This window comes from Mus pahari, chromosome 8, assembly GCF_900095145.1.
Source record: "Mus pahari chromosome 8, PAHARI_EIJ_v1.1, whole genome shotgun sequence".
Lineage (NCBI taxonomy): Eukaryota > Metazoa > Chordata > Mammalia > Rodentia > Muridae > Mus > Mus pahari.
In genome coordinates, this window is record NC_034597.1 from 85,629,293 (window position 1) to 85,638,790 (window position 9,498).

The 9,498-nt window shown below is 36.5% G+C and overlaps 1 pseudogene; it reads left to right on the forward strand.

Annotated features, from left to right (window-relative positions):
• The first annotated feature begins 3,084 nt into the window (after positions 1 to 3,084).
• The window catches only part of LOC110325140, a 55,878-nt pseudogene continuing 49,464 nt past the window's right edge, over positions 3,085 to 9,498 (forward strand).

The following is a 9,498-nucleotide window of genomic DNA, read 5'->3' on the forward strand; positions in this document are numbered from 1 at the left end:
GAAAAAAAATCCCTGTGGAGAAATTCAAATTTTATATTATAAATGTTTGGGTAAGACAGAAAACACACATTTCAGAGATAGCTAGAAACTTCTATACCCTTATTAACATTTGTATCTCAATAACTTCAGTCTAAAATTTAGAAAAAAAAGTGTAACTCAACTCAAATCATATTTTTTAATGTTTTTATTCGTTTTGGGAGATTTAAAAAAAAAAAATACTTTGGATGATGCATTTTCTCTTCTCTATCTCCTCCCAGGCTCCCAAACGCTACACTTATCCCAAAAACCACTACATACACACCCACCCCAGCCCTCCCCCACACCTCCATTCCTACCCAACTTAACAAGACAAAGAATATTTCTTAGTGTTTGGATGTAAAAGAAAGCCCAAAAGGGAGCAAAAATTGAAATAGATTCATGCCCAGGCTGGTGCAGCTGGCTGATAATATTAATCTTCTACCCCCATCTGGTGGTTATATCTGGTATGACATAAAAAAGTACTGTCATTAGTTTAACTACATTTCAATTTCAAAACAAGCTTAAATAGATTCTTTGATGTGGCTATTAAAAATAAAAAAAAAACTCATAAATAAAGATGATTTCTTGTTTTTTACTTAGAGAAAAGTATTCAAAGGATTTAAGTATTTTGTTAAATTTACAATATATTAGAAAATTATATTCTAATTATCCAAACATATTAACACAATAAACTATCCTTATGATTCAGAGTATATGTGGGTGAATCCATATACCTTGATAAGTTTCCAATTAAAGCAAAAATGTGCACACTTACAAGTAATTTAATTACAATTGGTTAATAACTATGTTTATCTCTGATGAGTTTTAATATCAAGAAAACATTGTCTCTAATATTTATTTATTTATTTTATTTTTATTAGTATTTTCTTCATTTACATTTCAAATGCTATCCCCAAAGCCCTCTATACCCTCCCCCGACCCTGCTCCACAACCCACCCACTCCTCTTTCCTGGCCCTGGCATTCCCCTGTACTGAGGCATATGATCTTCACAAGACCAAGGGCCTCTCCTCCTATTGATGGTCAACTAGGCCATCCTCTGCTACATACGCAACCAGAGACACAGCTCTTGGGGTACTGGTTAGTTCATATTGTTGCTCCTCCTATAGGGTTGCAGACCCCTTTAGCTCCTTGGGTACTTTCTCTAGCTCCTTCATTATTAACTGTTTGTGGTGTTAATATACTTCGTGGCAACTAAATAGTTAAAATTAGCTTGAGAACGTGACTTTAGCATTTGATAATCTCATGTTTTGCATTACTGAGATAACATATTCAAGCAAGGATTATGAAATTATCAGTTGTCAAACTCATAAATAATCATTTGTTTCCTAATATTAAATGTCCTCTCTCTTTGTTACTATTCTTTGGCCTCCCAAGATACATATTGATTCATGAAAACAGTGATGTGTGAGTAATAAGGGGAAGGTCAGGGAGAGAAGGACACTCATTTTCTCTCTTGCTGTGCTCCAACATATTTTTAACCTCTATGAGTATGATGGGCTGCAGGGACATTCTTCATGGGGACATTGATAACACTGAACGTTTCTGAATGCGTGACAAGTGAAACTTAATTTAAAACTAAATGTGTGACGTATGTGATATGCTTCTGTAAGTTTTGCCATCTTGCTGCTTCAGGTGACAATCTCGCTGCTGTGTGTGTGAGCACTCAACCTGATCACGGAACCTGCCAACACACGAGACAGCCCCAATGTAAGTGCTGGAAACAGGTTTGAGAATATTGGGTATTAGAAATTACAGCATGATTATTATACATAAAAACTATTGTGCTCTGTTAGAGACATAAAAATTTAATCAAGAAAAGCAAAGGTTTCTCATAAAATTTAAATATATATGTTTATATGTATATATACTTATATATGTATATATATATATATGTGAATATAGAAAATATATACATTTGTCTTTCATTACTATATCTTACTATTGTATTTTGTTATATTTGATATTTACAAGTTTTAAAATTCCTGATTTGAGTCTCATTTCCAATAATTTATACCATGTTTCCATGTGTACATAGGCATGTACATGTTTGCACGAATACATGTATGTAGACATATGCAATGTAGGCCAGAAATAAAGTTTAGTATCATTTCATAGAAGCCATCCACCTTGATGTTTGTGACAGTCCACTCCTGGGATCTAGGTGTTCTAGTTGGGGTACACAGAATTGATAGCAATACCCAAGAGTATGTCTGTCCCCAACTCCCCGGTGCTGGGAGTAGGAACGTATGTCCTGGCCATGATCTTTGTATTAATGTTGGGGATTTAGACAGAGATCCCCATGTTTATACAGCCAATACTTTAACCAATGGAACCATTTCTACACCCAAAATTTCCAAGTATTTCTGAAATAGTCCAATATGTCGGTTTTTCAGTATTAGTGATTACAGTATTAAAATATTAATCAATTCTAAAGAACATTGTTGATATTCTATATTCCATGATACGAAATATATACCCAATATCGAAGATTTTATTTGAAAAATAAGCAAATATAGCTAGCTTATAAGTAGACAAAATTGCTTTCATCTTAACGGCCATAAAATTAAATATAGCAAGGAATATTTTGAATTAAACATCTTTCTCAGTAATATTATTTTCTGTATTTTATTTATACAGATTTTCATATACATATATATATGTATACATATACATTTATATTTAACATATTTATGTTATATACAAATGTGTCAAGTTGTAATGTTTAGTCTTAATTGTCAACCTGACTACATCTGTAATTAAATGACCGCAAGCCTTTGAGGGAATGGGATTTCTGCTTAAAGTGAAGTGGGAATATCTACTTCTAATCTGGGTCTTTGGGTTAGGAAGACGTACTATGATCCAGAATTAATTTAGATCTATTCTGGGCCACACCTTCTGCTGGAAGCCAACCAAGAAGGACATGGAAGAAGGAATTGTTTCCTTTTCTTCTGCTTGCTTTTGTCTTCATAGCAAGTCCATTCCTTCCCCAGCTTATATTTGGGTCTACTTCCAGCATTGATCTTCATCTGAAGATCAGATGCGACATGCAGCTTCACAGACTGGGCAACTGCTGGATTCCTGGATGTTACATTGTTAGTCAGCCATTGCTGGACTACCTGTACCACAGCATGTAAGTCATTCTAATAAGTCAGAAATAAACCTCATGAATAGATAGATAGATAGATAGATAGATAGATAGATAGATAGATAAGGGAATCCTGACTAATTTATACAACAGTTTCTCTGGTGAAAAAGAGAACCCAGATAAGCTTACACCACACTGAATTTCACCCCTGGAGCATTATTTTAATTCAATATTGTTATTAGGTAATCTCCGTCTACAAATATTGCATACATTATTTAATTTGTATTTATGTGACTAAGTGTTTTGTCTACATGTATGTCTGTGTAACACAAGCTTGCAGTGCCTGAACAGGCCAGAAAAAGTTGTCAAATGCCCTAGAAGTAGAGTTATAGGCACTTTTGAGTGTTTGTGTTGATAACTGAAAATATGTCCCTTGTCTATCTGTCTTGTCAACTGCAAGAGTGGTGTGTACTCTAAACTCTTGAGCCACTTCATCCTGAAACAATGTTTTACATACAAATTTAAAATCAATCAAAGATTGTTCTATTCCATTTTCCCTTTAATCCATCCATTATTTTTGTAAAAAAAATTATATATTTGCCACTCTGCTGCTCCTTTTCTTCCTAATATTTTACAGTTTTTCTGATAGACTATTTTCCTGCTTGTACTAAATTTCCTTAGAACGTATCTATTTCATGCTCCTTGAAAGACATTTCACAGGTGCACCCTAATATACCTTAAATATCAGGACTATGAAGAAAGTTGAGTTCAAGGCTCAAAATGGCAAGAGTCATCTACACTCAGCGTGAGAGTCATTCTGAGATTAGTATTAGTGGAAGATAGTGATAATCACTGACTAAGTGATGCTCGAATCAATAGATCTCAAGAGATTATGCAACCTAAGCAACTGATGGAAATTGCTACAGTTCAACTGTATAAAAGTCCTATGAACTTTCCATAGCATAAGAAAACAAGGTAGAAAAAGTATGCTTATTAAGACAAAAAAATACAAATCATTTTCTACCGTTTTCCTTAGAGTGCTTTGAATGTTTTCCTGACAATATTTTATGCTCGGATATTGTACTGGTCACACCATTATCAAGGTGAATGATAGAAGAAAGAGTTAATTTAGGCTGTGGTTTCGGTGGGTTAAGGCTTTTGATGGCTGAGCTGGGATGGCCAACAGAAGAAAACATGATGGCTTCCGGAGCAGATGAGAGACCATATCTTGAACCTCAGGTACAAATCATAGATAGAAACCTAGAAATAGTGTGAGGTTTTGCACTCAACAACACTCTTCCTTCAGGAAGGCTACACCTCTCAAACTATTACCAACTAGGGACTCAGTGTTCAAAGGCCTGAGACTGTGACAAATTTATCATTTTAAACATCGCAAAAATGTAGGACCTCCCATTAATTGCTCATTGAATAAGGAGCCACTGTTTTCTATATTTAATTTCATTTATCCATATAAGAAAAAAAATTTATTTAAATATTGGAAGCACAATTGCTACGATAATTATTTTGTGAATCTTTTGCCAATGAAGACAAACGTATTAGCTGCAATTATGTTTTCAAATGCTAAGAAATTCACCAAATAATAGTTAAGTAGATAACATCATTTAATTTTCATAACCTATAGCTCCCTCTGGGGGAATCTAGGTGTCATGCTGAGTAATGCACTCAGTGAAAGGCATATGAGATGTCCAGACACTCCCTTCTTTAGCTACTCCAGTAAATAGTGGCAGACAACCTTGAGAATGCCTAAGAGCACATTTTTTAGTTCTCATTGTGACCATGGATCAGACTATTCTTTAAACAGCTTAGCCTGCAGAACAATCACGAAATGTTTGGTACTCTTAATTAACATCGATCTGAAAATTGAACTAGATTCCCTCCGATAAAGAAACTGAATTGCTAATCGCTATATATCTAGGGCTGAATGCAATGAGTTCAATACTCCTGCTTAGTTATTTTCAACTTTATATTCAAAGATAAACTGACTTGATCTATGAATCCTAAAGGGAAGGAGAAACATTGCTTTCTGTAAAAGCTGCATATAGCAAGATGGCCAGAAAACAGTGAAGCCAATGTCAGACACATCCATGATCTGCCTGAGCTTCTGCAGGACTTTGTATAATATTGTTTTCTCTCTTTGACTTCCCAAGGCTTTACAGAGCTTCACCATAAAGTCATGTCACAAGCAGACAAACAGAGGATCTTCAACATAATTTGAACTCTTTATATATGCAAATTGATCACAGGTCAGCTGTGGGCAGGTATTTGGATTGTATCTGAACTTCCACACACTGAAGCAATGAACATTATTGTTAATTGCAGGTCAACATTTCTGATGTAAATAAAAATGTTTACATGAAATGTTGAAAGAAGCTTGTGTGTCTGAAGTTAAAGCTTGCTAAGGAAATGTTAAAACAAAGGCATTCTAACTGCAACATCTTTGTGGAAACCTAACAAAAACTAGTCATAATGATTATTGCAAAGCTAAATGCTTTTGTTGTAGGTGTAGATTGTCAGCATGAGGCAACACTAAGCATTTAGAAATAGATGGTAAAAATACAGAAAATGTTAACTGAGGACTGTTTTAAATTCTGCAAAAAGAAAAAGAAAAACTAATTTTTATTTTTTCTGCTTTTACTACTTCCTCACATTGCTTTTCATGATAAACATCTGCTAACTATAAACTTGGAGACAGTTTTGCAAAGTTTATATGGGATGTCCAGACTCACAACTCCAGCTGAATACTCCTGTTCTACCATTGACCAAGCCTATAACCAGAAAGCTAGGCAAAACTCTGCCTTCAGGCTACCGGGATTTCATCAGAGCCTGTGTAGTCTTCTCCCAACAGTTGCTTATTCCCTACATCCTCTGGTTATTATATCTTGGCTCACAACTACAAAGGGAGACCCCTGATTTCCCAGAGGCCACCCAGAACCCCACCCACAGACCACCAATAGTTCCTCAGAGACTGTCTAGCCTTCCCCTACATCCACTAGTCTCCTTACCATCTTATCCTGGCCCACAACTCCACAACCTACTATAGCTAGGGCAAACTACAGCAAGCACTGAATGTTCCAACACAGCAAAAGTGCAAACGTGACTATAAAGGTGATAGAGGTTTTGAAAAAGGAAAATACTTAAATCCCTTAATGAAATCCAAGAACACAAACATTTGGAGGAATAATCATGCAGACCTACACACACACACACACACACACACACACACACACACACACACACACAAAGGATGGGAAATGCAAACAATGAAAGGAAAGTAATAAAGATAAAGGAAGCCAAGAAAAAATAAATGAACGCAGGAAATAAATGACTAAACCTGTCCAAAATCTGAAAATTAAAATAAACAATAAATAAAACACAAACTGAGGGAATCATGGCAATGGAAAAATCTAGGTAAGGAAACAGGAACTACATACAATAATCATCACCAACAGAAGATAGGAGATGGGAGAGAGAATCTAAGGCATAGAATATTCAATGGAAGAAATGGATACAACAATGTCCAAAGAAAATGTCAACCTAAAATTTCCTGGCACAAAATATCTGAGACATCATGGAAAAAAACAACCTAAGGAAAATAGAGAAAGAAGAAGGAGAAGTGTGCCAGCTCAAAGGCCAAGAAAATATTTTTAAGTCATAGAAGGAAATTTTCGTACTGCAAAGAAGGCCTTGTATATAAAAGTAGAAGAAGCTTACAGAACAACAAATAGATTGGACCAGAATAAAAAGTACCATCACCACATAATCAAAACACTAAAACACAAAACAAATAAAGAATATTAAAAGCTGTAAATAAAAAAAGGCCAACTATAGTACATGCCCAGCCCTATTAGAATTATACCTGACTTCCCAACAAAGACATTAAAATTCAAAATGGCCTGAACAGATGCCCTGCAAACACTAAGAGGCTACAGATGCCAGCCAATACTACTATACATAGCAAAACTCTCAATCATCATAGATGAAGAAAGCAAGATATTCAGCGTAAAGCCAAATTTAAACAATATCTATGTACAGCCCAGCCCTATATAAGATATTAGAGGGAAATATCCAACCCAAGGAGGTTAACTACACCTATGAAAATCCAGGAAAGAAATGAGCTCATCAGCACACACACACATACACACACACACACACACACACACACACACACACACTGGCACACCCGTTCTCACACACACGGCCACTACCACCATCACCATCAACAGATAACAGGAATTCACAATTGTTTCCTTTACAGAAACATTTGGTCATTGATATCTCTCAATACCAGTGACCTCAATTCCCCCATAAAAAGATGCAGAACAACAGATACCTACAAAATAGGTTATTGTTTGGCCATAACAAAACATTGAATCTTAGAACTTGAAGGAAAAAAAATATCCTGAATAAAGTAACCAAGACCCAGAAACACAAACACTGTATGCACTCACTTATAAGTGGATATTACCTGTCAAGTGAAAGATAATCATGCTTCAACCCACAGACCTAAAGAACCTAAGTAACAAGAAGACTGCAAAGACAGACATATGGATCTATCTGGAAAGCAGAAACAAGACTAGATTTGTGTGGGTATGAAACCTAGAGATATCAGGCAGCAGTAGGAGAAACAGGGGGAACTGGGAAAGATGGCTGGATTGCCATCTTTGGATGGGTATTTGGATTGCTGGATGGGTATTTGTGGATCATATAGAAACAGTGCAGCTTTCTATAAGGTATTTACTCATTCCCCCGCATTGTGTGTGTTTTCTGCCTCTCTTTGTGGGATGTATTCATGTTTTCCAATTTATTGTTTGTGCTTTCCTGGATTTCTTTAAGGGATCTATTCATGTCCTGTGTAAGGTCCTCTATCTTCGTCACAAAATTGGCCTAAGTGTTATTTTCTTGTGCCTCAGCAGTGTTGACATATTCAGAGCTTACTGTAATTGTATAGCTTAACTCTGAGGGTAGAATAGTGTTGACTATGTTCTTAAACTGGCCTCTCGGCATCTGTTTGATGTAATTATAGTTTAAGTGCTGATTTTTCAGTTTTCCTGTGTTGGATGGATTTTTTTCCCCTTAGTTTCTAAAGCTTTTTTGTTCTAACCTCAGTGGCCTGTGGTACTTGTGACCAGTGAGTCCTCTGGTCCAATATGATTTCTCTGCTAAAGTTTTTTTTTTTTTTTTTTTTTTTTTTTTTTTTTTTTTTTTTTTTTTTTTTAGAGGCCTGTGTGACATATGAGGCTTTGGGTACAGACATTGCCTTTATAAGATTGGAGGTCAGGGATCTGGTGTGGTTTCTTGGGCTCTGGGTTTGTTCGTGGCCTCTGGTAGAGCAAAAGGCTTCTGGGGGTCCTGGTATCAGCCTGGGCTCAAGTGAAGCAGTGGGTTTCTGTCAGAATTGTGAACTGGGATATTGAGATAAGGGGAAGCAGTATTACTGAGGAAGCTGAAAAGGCTCTGAGCAAGCAGTAGATGTCTACAGGATGGGTCTTGTCTGTAGCTCCAGATAGAGGAGTTGCTTCCAGTAGAGAAGTGGGCTTCTTACAGATGTTTGTGCTGCAATATGGAGAAAGGAGAATGGAGTGCTCTTTGGAAAACGGGGCAGGCTCTAAGTGTTGGTAGGCTATGTCCTTACCTGGGGTTCTTGGTACAGTGGGATTCCTTTGGAGTTGTGGGCTGGGATAAGTTTTGTGATCACGATGAGTGGAAGTATGATCACTTTTGATGGAAAAAATCAGCAGCAGGTTTTTCTTTTGTTTTTCTGTTTGTTTTAAAATTTCATCTCTCATATCATGGATTTTCCTTTAATGTGGATAAGAATTAATATAAATTAATAGTGAAGCGTGAACCAGCTTTCTGCCTCCAATCTAATCAATCAATTTTCATGTGCTGAAGAACAGACCCAATCATGTTTGCAACCTATGCTACTCTGGAAAAAAAGCAACCAGTCAATAAATAATAATATTACTTTTTAAAAAGTTATTAATATGATTTGTATCAAAACCAAGAACATTTTTCATGCTACATCCATGTTCCACTACTCAGTCTCAGCTTGTTCCCATAATCATTTATTACTAGATTATTATATAGAACTTAACCGTCTCTAGTCAAATTTTTGAACATCCTTAATTTATTTTATTTAAAAATCCAATCATGGGATCTTGGTTCCAGTGCTCTGCCGGGGAAAGGGTGGACTAGAGAAGAGTCACAGCTTCTGGGAAGGAACCCGTGTCTGGTTCTGGTCATCCGGCGCCTTTCCACCCCCCAAGCAGGGGTGTTCGACTGGGACCAGTCCCCAGGTCTGACTAGGCATCTGGCGCCTTTCCCCGCCTGAGGAGGGGTGTTCAGCCGGGAC